Source organism: Lepus europaeus, chromosome 2 (assembly GCF_033115175.1).
Source record: "Lepus europaeus isolate LE1 chromosome 2, mLepTim1.pri, whole genome shotgun sequence".
In the NCBI taxonomy this organism is placed as follows: Eukaryota; Metazoa; Chordata; class Mammalia; order Lagomorpha; family Leporidae; genus Lepus; species Lepus europaeus.
The window spans coordinates 94,430,761-94,443,340 of NC_084828.1; the positions used below are offsets into that span (position 1 = coordinate 94,430,761).

The 12,580-nt window shown below is 46.2% G+C and overlaps 1 protein-coding gene across 2 annotated transcripts in view; it reads left to right on the plus strand.

Moving 5' to 3' along the window:
* The first annotated feature begins 1,341 nt into the window (after positions 1 to 1,341).
* The window catches only part of VPS8 (VPS8 subunit of CORVET complex), a 258,685-nt gene continuing 247,446 nt past the window's right edge, over positions 1,342 to 12,580 (plus strand). For both annotated transcript variants that reach the window (XM_062210810.1, XM_062210812.1), the window contains exon 1: positions 1,342 to 1,406. The gene's annotated coding sequence lies outside the window, so the exon portion shown is untranslated. The remainder of the gene's footprint in view (positions 1,407 to 12,580) is intronic.

Consider the following 12,580-nt stretch of genomic DNA (forward strand, 5'->3'; position numbering starts at 1 on the left):
CAAGGGCTGGAAATGAACCAATCCGAAGCCAGGAGCCAGGAGCTTCCTCCAGGTCTCCCACGCGGGTGCAGAGACCCAAGGACTTGGGCCATCTTCTTCAGCTTTCCCAGGCCATAGCGGAGAGCTGGAACGGAAGTGGAACAACCAGGACTCGAACCAGCGTCCATATGGGCTGTCAGCACTGCAGGCTTTTTTGGCTACACCACAGCACAGATCCACACCGAATTCTTAAAGGGGACCTGGAGGAGAGGGCTGTCTTTTGCCCTGTGGGTGAGGGGTAGTGAACCCCAGTTATGCCCAATAACTGCCTACCAAACAGAACGTTTTCAGTATCTTCTTCCACGAGCCAACTGTGGTGTGCTTCCGTAATTTCGTGGTTGTAGGCCCCAGAGGCATCGAATCTGTGTCTTGGGGCCAATACTATCTACAGTGGTGACTCCCAAAACCAGTCTGGGGGCAGGCATTTGGAGCAGCTGTTTCGCTTGGGAAGCCTGCATTGCAGGTGGGAGTGAGTGGGGTGGAGTCCTAGCTTGGCTTCCAATTCCAGCTTCCTGCTTAGGTGCACCCTGGGAGGCAGCAGGTGATTGTCCAAGTGCTGGGGGTCCCTGCCACCCATGTGGGAGACCAGGATGAGTTCCTGGCTCTTGGCTGTGGCTTGGTCTAGCTCTGGCAGTTGTAGGAATTTGGGGAGTGATTCAGTGTGGAAGATTTCTCTCCTTCTTTCTCTCTCTGCCTTTCAAATTATTAAATAAAAAGTTAAAATAATAAATAAAACCAGTCTGTTCGAGAAGCTTTTATATTTCTTCAGGAGCAATAGATAAATAAAATATATTTTAAAGATATTTCCTTTATTTGAGAGTGCATCCCTCCTATATTTTTGATGTTAAGACACATTTTTTTTACATAGCAATTGACGACAAATTAGAAAATAGTAGTTAGTTTTTAGTGTGTGTCCTTATTTGGAAAGTAAAAATCTGCAATTCTGTATTCATCTTCTAAAAGGAATTTTTCTTTTTTGCTGGTTGAAAACTCCAGAATCCAAGGAATCACTTGTCTTTTCTGGGCTGCCTAAAGTAGGGTCACTTTCTTGAATGCCAGATGAATTCACTCACGTAGGGCTAGAGCAGAATGTCTTGTCTCAACTTAAGGATTGCTATTTATTGGTTTCTGCGCCTCGTCGGGTATTTGCATCACACTGGTCCCCCTAAGTCCCTGGGATGAAAGGGTTGCTCTTGCCCTTTAAATAGGGGCGTGGCGTAGCGGCGAGCGCCGCCCAGGAGAGGGAGCTGAGAAGAGGAAAGCGGAAGCGTGGACCCCGGTGGTAGGCACTGCGCGTGCGTGAGGCTGGAGCAGGGGGCGGGGTGACAGGGGCCGGGGATCCTGGGCCCGAATGGCTGCGAGCTCAGGTAACGAGCCTTCCCGGAGTGGGCCGGCGGGGAGGGGACAAGTGTGAGGGGCCCTACTCGGGTTGGGGGCAGAGCGCGCGCCCCATCTCTGAGCCTCGGCCCTTTCTCCCGCGCATCGGCAGCGCGGCCTCGGGGAGCTGACGGAGCAGCCCCTGACGGGTTCAGTGGCCTGGGGCCGCCGGCCGGGTGGCATGGACTCTCGGGCGGAGGGGTGTGCCTGCATTTGGCCCAGAACTGGGTCAGGCGGTTTCCACTGGCTGGTTCTGAACGTGTGTGAGGTCGAGGGGCAGGCGCGCCCACTGCCCGGATTGAGAGTAGGAGGTGAGCGGCCCTCTCTGACCCCACGGTCCAGCGGCAGGGGTGTGAGCCCGCTCGTTGGAGTGCGGGTGTGGACTCCCCCATCCTCCGAGGACGGAGGTGAGCCTGCGTCCTGGGGCCGAGGTCGAGGGCTAGCTGGGGTGCTCTCTTAGGACTGACGCGCTCCCTGTGAGGCTGGTCTCCGTTTGTCCCTGCCTGCAAGGGGTACCCCGGGGTGAGGACAGAGAATGAAAGATGGGTGCCTGTGCCCTGGCTAGTTCCCCAGGAGCGGCACCCGGGGAAGGAGGAAAACAGTTATCTAAAGTGCACGCATGAAACTAGTGTGCTTCAAACTAGGGTAGGTGAGGTGACCTGGAATCCGTGAGCGAGGTTCCATGGGGTTCCATGGTCATGAGTTATCAGAGAAGGATGGGGCGCCTTCTGTGAATAAGGAGGTGTTCTACATCATCCTGACATTTTTTTTTTTTTTTAAGATTTATTTATTTGAAAGGTAGAGTGAGAGAGAGAGAGATCGTCCATCTGCTGGTTCACTCCCCAAATGGCTGCAATGGCTAGGGCTGGGCCAGGCTGAAGCCAGGAGCCCAGAGCTTTTTCTGGGTCTCCCACGTGGGTACAGGGGCCCAAGCACTTGGACTATCTTCCACTGCTTTCCCAGGAGCGTTGGCAGGGAGCAGGATCAGAAGTGGACCGGCTGGGACTCCAGTCGGTGCCTGTATGGGGTGCTGGTCGCTGCCGCCCTGACCCCTCACCCTTTCACTCTTGAGACTACTAATAGAATGCACAGGAAGGCCTGTGTCTGCCACATTGCCAGCCTTCTACCACACTATCCCCTCCTCCAACCAAAAACATAACCAGAGGGAGGGAGGGAGAAAGTGGAGTGGAAAATTGACAAATACACAGGGCTTCTATCTGCTGGTTCACTCCCCAAATGTCCACAACAGCCAGGGCTGCGACTGGGCCAAATCCAGGAGTCAGGAACTCAATCTAGGTCTCCCACAAGGGGGTAGGGGCGCAACCACTTGAGTCATCACCTGCTGTTTTCCAGAGTCTGCATTAACAAAAAGCTGACATTGGGAGCCCAACCTGGGAATCGAATCCTGCCCCTCCCATTTGGACTGCAGATGTAAACCAGCATCTTAACTGCTTAGGCCAAACACCTGCCCCAAACTTATCTTTTTATTCAGTTTTCCACAACTTTTAGTGGTGTCCTCATGTTTCCTTTGTACTTGGACCATCGTTGCCAGGTAGATGGTTTTTGTCTTCTAGAATCTTGGGCATCTTGATGAGTCTCAGCTGTATCCCACTAATCTATGGACATTTCCATTAGAGCAGATATTGGTTATATATGTGAATGAGCAGTAAGGCCTTTTGAACTTTATTAAAGTATGCTTAACTTTTGATCTGTGTATAGATTTTAGCAGCACCTTCTCTTGACCCACAGCTTCAGTGTTATCTGCACATATTTATAATATTAAGTTGTTCTGTTCTTAACCATTATCTTCATTCTGCACAGCACTGAAGTGCATTCTGTGTTTTAGCAAGGAACTATAGATTTCTCACTGCTATGAACTTCTCAGGTTTACTCTGGTAGCCATTCCACTTTTTTAGCCAAGATTTTTCTGTTATGTGACAAATAGGCAACTCAAATGAGCTTAAACAAAAAGGAATTTATTGGCTCACAAACATGGGTCGGGCTAGCGTGTCACTTAATTCAGGAACTCAGATGATGTTCTTATGTGTCTCTCCCTCTCCCCAAAGCCTCTCTAACTCCTTGATGCCCTGTATCTGCTTGTGTACTTATAAGTCTTAGTCTACTATGTAAATACATGAAGATGTGACTGTAGGCAGTTTTTGTGTTACATCATCCCAAGCTTAAGTGCTCCAGAGTAAAGAGAAAAGTCCTGCCTTCAGTATTTACAAATACCAGGGAAGGCTCCTCACTGGCCAGATTGGATGTTATGTGCCTCTACTTCCGGCTAAGTGGGTGGGGAACTTGATTATCAGCACCACCAAAATCCCGTGGTAGGAGTATAGGAGGAAGAGTTCTCAAAAGAAGGATGGGGAAGGTGCTGAGGTGTTTGTTTTTCCCTTTGCAGTTCAGCAAGGATCTTCTTGCTTTTCCAAGGTCAGTGAATCTCTTGTGACTCTACATTCTCCTTAACATCTAAGAGAAATTGAAATGACAATTTTTTAAAAGTTTTTTTTATTATTTTATTTGAAAGAGTTACAGAGAGTTAGAGAGAGACACAGAGAGGTCTTTCATCTGTTGGTTGACTCCCCAGATAGTTGCAATAGCTGGAGCTGAGCAAATCTAAAGCTAGGAGCCAGGAACTTCTTCAGAGTCTCCTATGTGGGTGCAGGGGCCCAAGCACGTGGGCCATCCTCCACTGCTTTCCTAGGCACATTAGCAGGGAGCTGGATCAGAAGTAGAGCAGTGGGACTTGAACTGGCACCCATATGGGATGCTGGCATTGCAGGATGGGACTTTAACCTACCGCGCCACAGTGCCAGCCCTGAGATGACAATTTAATTAATTGGAAATTAATAAAGACCACCATGGGATGGAATCCTATCTTCTGTGGATTTTACTTGCAAGAATTCACCTATACCACTTACATGAAGAAGAAAGGGGGTTATATTTCAGCCTATGCAGAGCCTATATAAGGCCCAAGTGCTTCTTAGGAGTTCTTGAGGTTGGGGTAAGAGGTTCTCATAAAAGTAGGGATATATTAGAAGTTAGAAGTGATGATTGTTCTCATTCATTTCACTTATCACCTCATACACATACTGATATAAAACTGATAAATGATGTTAGAATTATGTATAATGTAGGTCTTTGGAGACTTGCTTCTCCTTACTGTTTTGTTTATTGTGATAGAGGATTAGATCCTTCTTTAGAAGGGGCACTCCTTGGGGCTGGCATTGTGGCACAGCAGGTTAAGCTATGCCTGCGATGCATCCCAAATGTTCGCAGGTTGAGTCCCAGCTGCTCTGCTTCCTGTTAATGTACCTGAGAAGGCAGTGGAAGATGGTCCAAATGCTTGGGCTCTGTCATCCATGTGGGAGACCTGGATGAGTTCCAGGCTCCTAGTTTCAGCCTGGTCCAGCCTCAGATGTCGCAGTCATTTTAGGGAGTGAACCAAGGGATGAAAGATCTCTTTCTACCTTTCAAAGAAATAAAATAAATCCTTTTTTTTCCCCCTCTAAAGATCCATTCATTCACCTGAAAGGCAGAGCCACAGAAAGAGAGGAAAGGGGGGGGGGGATCTTTTATCCTTAGATGGCCGCAATGGCCAAAGCAGTGCTGGTCCAAAGCCTGGAACCAGGGATTTCCTCTGGGTCACCCATGTGGGTGGCAGGGACCCAAGCACTGGAGTAATCTCCTGCTGCTTTCCCAGGCCATTAGCAGAGAGCTGGATTTAAAGTGAAGCAGCCAGGACTTGGGTCCGTGCCCATGTGGGGTGCTGGCATCATAGGCCATGACTGTACCAGCTATGCCACAATGCTAAAATAAATCTTAAAAGGAAAAAAGAAGGGGTGCTCCTTGAGGGTTGTCTGACAGTTGTCAGTAGTACCTTAGCACTGAGTGCAGGAAGGTTTCAGGCACTGTTCCCTTCCTCTACCTTGTTTTTTTTTTTTTTTTTAAGATTTATTTATTTATTTATTTGAAAGTCAGAGTTACACAGAGAGAGAAGGAGACACACACAAACACACACACACACACAGGTCTTCCATCCGCTGGTTCACTCCCCAGTTGGCCGCAGTGGCTGGAGCTGTGCTTATCCAAAGCCAGGAGCCAGGAACTTTTTCCGGGTCTCCCACGTGGGTGCAGGGGCCCAAGGATTTGAGCCATTTTATTTTCTAGGCCATAGCAGAGAGCTGGATTGGAAATGGAGCAGCCGGGACTGGAACTGGTGCCCATGTGGGATGCTGGCACTGCAGGCAGTGGCTTTACCTGCTATGCCACAGCGCCAGCCTCTCTACCTCCTTTTTGACATTTGTCATTCTATATGTATTTCCTGATTTAAATGACCTTTCTTCTCACTTGGACATTTTACTAAGAGAAGAGAAAGAAAAACGAAAGTTTGGCTTTTTTTGTAGTGACGGCTCCAAACACCGTGGGAGCTGCAGTTACCTAAATATGCCTGGAGTTGGGAGGAAATTCAGGGTCAAGTAAGCAGCCCATATTGAGGCATCTAACACAGGGCCTGTTTCTAAAGTCCATGGATCGGGCCAGATTTGTGGCATAGTAGCTACAGCCAGTGGCTAGCACTGGTTCATGTCCCAGGTGCTCCAGTTCTGATCCAGCTCCCTGCTAATGGCCTGGGAAAAGCAGCGGAAGATGGCTCAAATCCTTGGGTCCCTGACACCCAAACAGGAGACTCAGAAGTTCTGGCTCCTAGCTTTGGATCGGCCCAACTTTAGCTGGTGTGGCCATCTGGGGAATGAACCAGCTGATCAAAAATCTCTCTGGGGGTCGGCACTGTGGCGTAGCAGGTAACTCTGCCCTTATAGTACCAGCATCCCATTTGGGCACCGGTTCGAGTCCCGGCTGCTCCACTTCCGATCCAGCTCTCTGCTATGGCCTGGGAAAGCAGAAGAGGATGGCCCAAGTCTTTGGGCCATTGTACCCGCTTGGGAGACCCGGAAGAAGTTCCTAGCACCTGGCTTTGGATCGGTGCAGCTCTGGCTGTTGCAGCCAGTTGGGGAGTGAACCAGCAGATGGAAGACCTCTCTCTCTCTGCCTCTCCTCTCTCTGTGTAACTGACTTATAAATAAATAAATCTTTAAAAAAACTCTTTCAAATAAATAAATAAATAAATCATCTTTTTTTTTTTAAAGAAATTTGAGTGTTCTCACAGTGCCCTAGAAAGGAGTCACCTCAGAGATTGCCGTGCAGTCTCGCAGGAAGCTCAGCACAGCTGATGTGGCGCCATGTTGGAACAGAATGCGGGTGTTATTTTGAGCACAGATGAAGATAGTTGTGTATGAGTCATGCGAGAACTGAGAGTGACCCATGGGGACAGCACATGTCTGTGTCCGACTACATGCTCACTCTGAAGCATTTAGTCGTGTAGTGGAATGCTATGCAGTCTCTGGCTCTGTGTAAATCTTTATTCCTCCCACCCCCTTTGTTGAAGATGATAGTTGAATTCCTGTAAATTGCAGTGTATATGAGGTACATTTCCACTGTTTGCATCTTGGCCTGTAGGCTGAGTTAATGTAAAAGAACATGAAACATCTGAGATTATGAAGCCTGTGTCATGTTATACATGATCATTGAAAAAAAAAAAAACCTCTCCTAGAGGCAAAGACTGGAACTTTCACAGAGGGGAGGTGCTTGGGAGTAGAGTGTCTAATCCTGTATTCGGTTGAATGAGCACGAGTGCTGTTGGAGCTCTGGAAGCCTGTGCAGTGCTGCTGGACTGCTTATCTAAGGGGAGAGTGGAGGGATGGACGGATTAATTAGCTAGCTGTTTAATTAGGCACTGGGATTCCAGTGGTGGACAAAGAAAATCTTCTGTGTACTCTCATAGAACCTGCCTTCCAACTGAGGGGGAGGGGTGGTGGTTCAGACAATGAAATGATTGCAATGTCATCAGTGATGAAAGAACAGTGCATGGGTGCATAGTAACAGGGGACCTAGTCCAGCTGAGCAGGACAGAAAAGGGGTGTGTGTGTGAAAACAGAGTGTTAGCTGATACCTGTGAGGTCCAGCAATGGTTGACAAGCTTGATTACATAAAAGTAGAAACTCAATTGTAACTTGACATATTGTGGCACAGATTTGTATATGCTATGAGTAAAATAACACTCTTTGAAGCTTAACAATTACTGCTAATAAAATGGGTACATTTAATTTGCAACACAGGTGTTATTCCTATAGATCAGCAAGTATTTATTGCATGTCTACGTAGCTCTAGAAGTCAGTGAACTTAGTGATGTGGAGTGTACTATAGGCATAGACCCATTTTTATTATATAAATGGGGAGAGAAGACGTCATATGGTTAAGTTACCTATTGAATCAAAATGAGGATATTCCTTTTAGATTTAAAGGATGAGTGGGGAAAGAAGAGGTTATAGATAGATCTAATTTGAATAATGCCCAGGAGGAAAGAGAAATTAGGTTAATACCACTACTTAGTGGTATTCCTTAGCAGTGTCTGCTACGTGGTTCTAAGAAAAACAAGAGACAGGTTTGTTTTTGGTTTTTGTTTTCTTAATTTATTGATAGAGGCAGAGAGGAAAGGGAGGGAAGGTTGGGGCGGGGGGAGGAGAGAGAGAGAACAGATCTTCCATCTTCCCATCCACTGGTTTACTTCCTGCATGTCTGCACTTGCTATGCCTGGACCATACCTCCCTGCTGCAAGCCAGAGGCACAAGTACTCACACCAGCCATTTGGGGAGTGAACCAGTGGCTAGACGGTCTCTCCCTCTCTCTCCTTTTCTCTGTATTTCTGCCTTCCAAATAAATAAATAAATCTTTAAAGGAAAGAGGAAAGAGGGTCAACTCACGTGATGTCTGGAATCACAGGCTTATAATTTGGAATTTTAACCTGTAGTTTTTGGGGAGCTATTAAAAATGAGTCTATTTTCCAAAGGAAGATAATAGAAAATAAGTAGATGTTAGCCCTTTGTTGTAGTCTTTTTCTTCATAAAAACCCAAGAAGGAAATCTAATACAAAAAAATAGAAGAAGAAAAACACTTGGATCAGGAAGGCCAAGACAAAGTTGACATGTAACATTGCTTTTGTATCATGCTTTTGTGATATCTTTTTATCACAGGGTAGTAAATTTGGAAAAAAAAAAAAGCCATTGATTTGATTTCACTATAATTTGAAGAGTGGCTCATAAGACACTTCAAGGGGAAAAGAATGTCAGAAAATTAAAAAGCCAAAAAAAAAAAAAAAAGTTCCTCATTAACCTGGCATAATTTAGGTGACATTCTAGAGTTCTTACTTAGTTGGCCAGTGTCCTAACGGGATCATTGCTGTTTATATGGAACACATATTTTTAAGTACATTTAAAAAAATATTTATTTGAAAGTCAGAGTTAGAGATGAAGAGAGTGCAAGATTTTTTATCTGCTGGTACACTCCCCAAATGGCTGCATTAGCCAGGGCTGGGCCAAGCTGAAGTCAGGAAGCAGGAGCTTCATCTGGGTCTCCCACATGGGTGGCAGATGCCCAAACACTTAGGCCACCTTCTGCAACTCTTCCCAGGTCATTAGCAAGGAGATGGATTGGAAGTGGAGCAGCCAGGACTTGAACTGGCATCCATGTGGGAGGCTGACATGGCAAATGGTGGCTTTACCTGCTATGCCACAGCACCAGCCCCTGAACACCTTTTTTAATGGTCCCTGAATCTATTAATTGGTCAGGAATACCTTTATTAAGAGGAAATAACCTTGCAAATTATCAAACTAAATCTGAACTATTAAAATATTAGCTCGTCAGCATTTAGAAGAGAACATTGTACTAGGTAGTCATGATTCTGTGACGCACATTTCCTATCAGATTAGTCTGATCTCATTCTAGGAGAGGCTAAGACATGGTTACTATAACCTGTGTTGTCTGCAAGTACTGTCTGGCATAGCATCCCTCTAAGAACTATAAATTCACTAGATTATGTGACAGTGGGAGCAAAGGACTAGTTGTAGAATTGAATAGTTCCTTGTCAGCCTTTGTGCTGGGATAGCACGTGAGTGATATCTGAAGCAGTATCTGTATCAAGTGTGGCATACTGAGAGTCATTTATGAAATGTTAAGCATTTCACCATAGGTCTGCACATTGGGATGAAGAGCTTGCTCAGTAAATATGTGGGCAATATCAATTGATAAGAGAAGATTACTATTTCAGAATGTTGAAGATGTGGCATAAAAAATTAATTGAGCTTTGCTTATATATTCGTTTCTTCTTGCTGCCATGATAAATTACCACCAACTTGGTAGCTTAAACTAATGCCGGTTTATTATTTAAAGTTCTCTAGCTCAAATATTTTTTTATTTTTTAAAAGATTTTATTTATTTATTTGACAGGTAGAGTTTTAGACAGAGAGAAAGAGAGAGACAGAGAGAAAGGTCTTCCTTCCATTGGTTCACTCCCCAAATGGCTGCAACGGCTGGAGCTGCGCCAATCTGAAGCCAGGAGCCAGGTGCTTCTTCCTGGTCTCCCACGCAGGTGCAGGCTCCCAAGCACTTGGGACATCTGCTGCTGCTATCCCAGGCCATAGCAGGGAGCCGGACTGGAAGAGGAGCAACTGGGACTAGAACCGGTGCTCATATGGGATGCTGGCACTGCAGGCGGAGGATTAACCCAGTGCGCCACGGCGTTGCCCCCCTAGTTCACGTATCTTGACACCAGTCTCACTAAAATCAAAATATTGTGATGGGGTCCGAGGAAAGAACCCGTTTCCTTGACTTCCGCAGCATCTAGAGGCAACCTGTGTTCTTTGACTCCTGGCACCCTGCCTTCATCTTCAAAACCTGCAGCATAGCATCTGTCCTACCCTGCTTCTGCTGTCACCTCTTTCTGATACTCTTTTCTGCTTCCATTTTCCACTTTAAAAAAAAAAAATTATTTGAAAGGCAGAGTTAGAAAGATAGAGGGAAAAAGATTGATCTTCCATCTGTTGGTTCACTTCCCAAGTGGCTGCAGTGGCCAAGGCTGTACCAGGTGGAAGCCAGGAACCCAGAGCTTCTTACAAGGTCTCCCACGTGGGTGCAGGGGCCCAAGCACTTGGGCTATCTTTTGCTGCTTTCCCAGGCACATTAGCAAGGAGCTGGATTGGAAGTAGAGCAGCCAGGACTAGAACCGGCACTTATATAGGATTCTGGCATTGTAGGCAGCAGCTTAATCCTCTAGGCCACAATCCTGGCCCCCTGTCTTCCACTTTTTTTTTTTTTTTTTTTTTTTGACAGGAGAGTTAGTGAGAGAGAGAGAGAGAGAGAGAAAGGTCTTCCTTCCGTTGGTTTACCCCCCAAATGGCTGCTACAGCCAGCGTGCTGCACCGATCTGAAGCCAGGAGCCAAGTGCTTCCTCCTGGTCTCCCATGCGGGTGCAGGGCCCAAAGACTTGGGCCATCCTCCATTGCCTTCCTGTGCCACAGCAGAGAGCTGGACTGGAAGAGGAGCAACCAGGACAGAATCCGGTGCCCTGACCGGGACTAGAACCCTGGGTGCCAGCGCCGCAGGCGGAGGATTAGCCAAGTGAGCCATGGGCACCGGCTGTCTTCCATTTTTCACAATCCTTGTGATTATATTGGGCCTTCAAGAGTAATCCAGAATAATCTCCCCAATTTAAGGTCCTAACTTAATCATACTTGTAAAGTCTCTGTTGCCATATAAAATAACATATTCATGACTTGTGGGATTTAGCAGTGGTATTGGGCAACATTATTCTATCACAGGTAGGTTTTGGTACAGCTCAATATCTGAAACATCCACCAGAGTTGCTCCAGTGAATTGTTTTTAAAAATAATCTGAGCATGGTAACCTTTTGATTCAGCGGATCTATTTGGGTTGGAAGATTTTGCTCTCTGGAATAAAGCAATAACTGCAGATAAGTGACAAAAGAGAAGCTAAGAGGACTGGCGTGTGGCACAGTGCATTAAGCTGCCACCTCCAACACTAGTGTCCCTTATCCAAGTGCCAGTTTGAGTCCTGGCTGCTTTACTTCTGACCTAGCTTCCTGCTAATGAGCTTGGGAAGGCAGCAGATGATGGTACCTGTGAGAGGCCTAGATGGAGTTCTTAGCTTCTGGCTTTGGCCTGGCCCAGTTCGGTCTATTGTTAGCATTTGGTGTGTGAATCAGTGGGTGGAAGATTTTGCTGTCTTTCCCTCCTTCTCTGTCATCTTTGAATAAATAAATAAGGTTTTTAAAATTTACTTATTTATTTAAAAGAGCTACAGAGAGAGGGAGAGGGAGGGGGGGGGAGAGAGAGAGAGAGAGAGATCGATTTTCTGTCCAGTGGTTCACTCCCCAGCTGACTGCTATGGCCAGGACTGAGCTAGGCCAAAGCCAAGAGCTTCATCCAGGTCTCCCATGTGGGTTCAGGGGCTCAAACCCTTGAGTTATCCTCTGCTGCTTTCCCAGGCACATTAGCATGCTGCTGGATTGGAAGTGGAGCAGCTGGAACTTGAACCAACACCCATATTGGACACTGATGTCACAGGTCGCAGCTTAACTTGCTATGCCTTAACACTGGCCCCAGGTCTTTAACAAAGAATGAGAGAGAGAGAGAGGAAAAAAAAAAAAACTAAGGAAAGGGATATAGTTGACTTTACTGATGACATGTGTACTAAAGTTGATGTTTAAAAAGACCAAAACATGATTTTAGAATGAGTAGTATACAACACTTTTTGTAATTAAAAGTTGGTGTTTTTTTTAATATATATATATTTATTTCTATCTACTTGAAAGGCAGCAAGACAGAGAAAGATTTCCATCCACTGGTTCACTACCCAAATGCCCACAGCAGCTAAGCCTGGGCCAGGCTGAAGCCAGGAGCTAGGAATTCCATCACAATTTTCAATGTGTGTGGCAGGGGTGCAGGCACTTGAACCATCATGTGCTGCCTCCCAGGCTGCATTAGCAGGAAGGTAGATTTGAAGCATAGTAGCTGGGCCTCAAACTGGCACTCATATATGGGATCCAGGTTTTGCAAGTGGCAACTTAACCCGTTGCACCAGAATACCCCACCCCCAACTACCAGAATTTCTGTTCTAGGTACAGATTCTTTAGTAAGAATGAAATCAAAATCTTTTAAAAAATGTCAAGAAGTGTAAGGAAGAGAGTCCTGGTATGAGCTAAGGCCCAGATTCTAGTTTTCTTGTTACTGAAAAGTTTGGTCCTTGT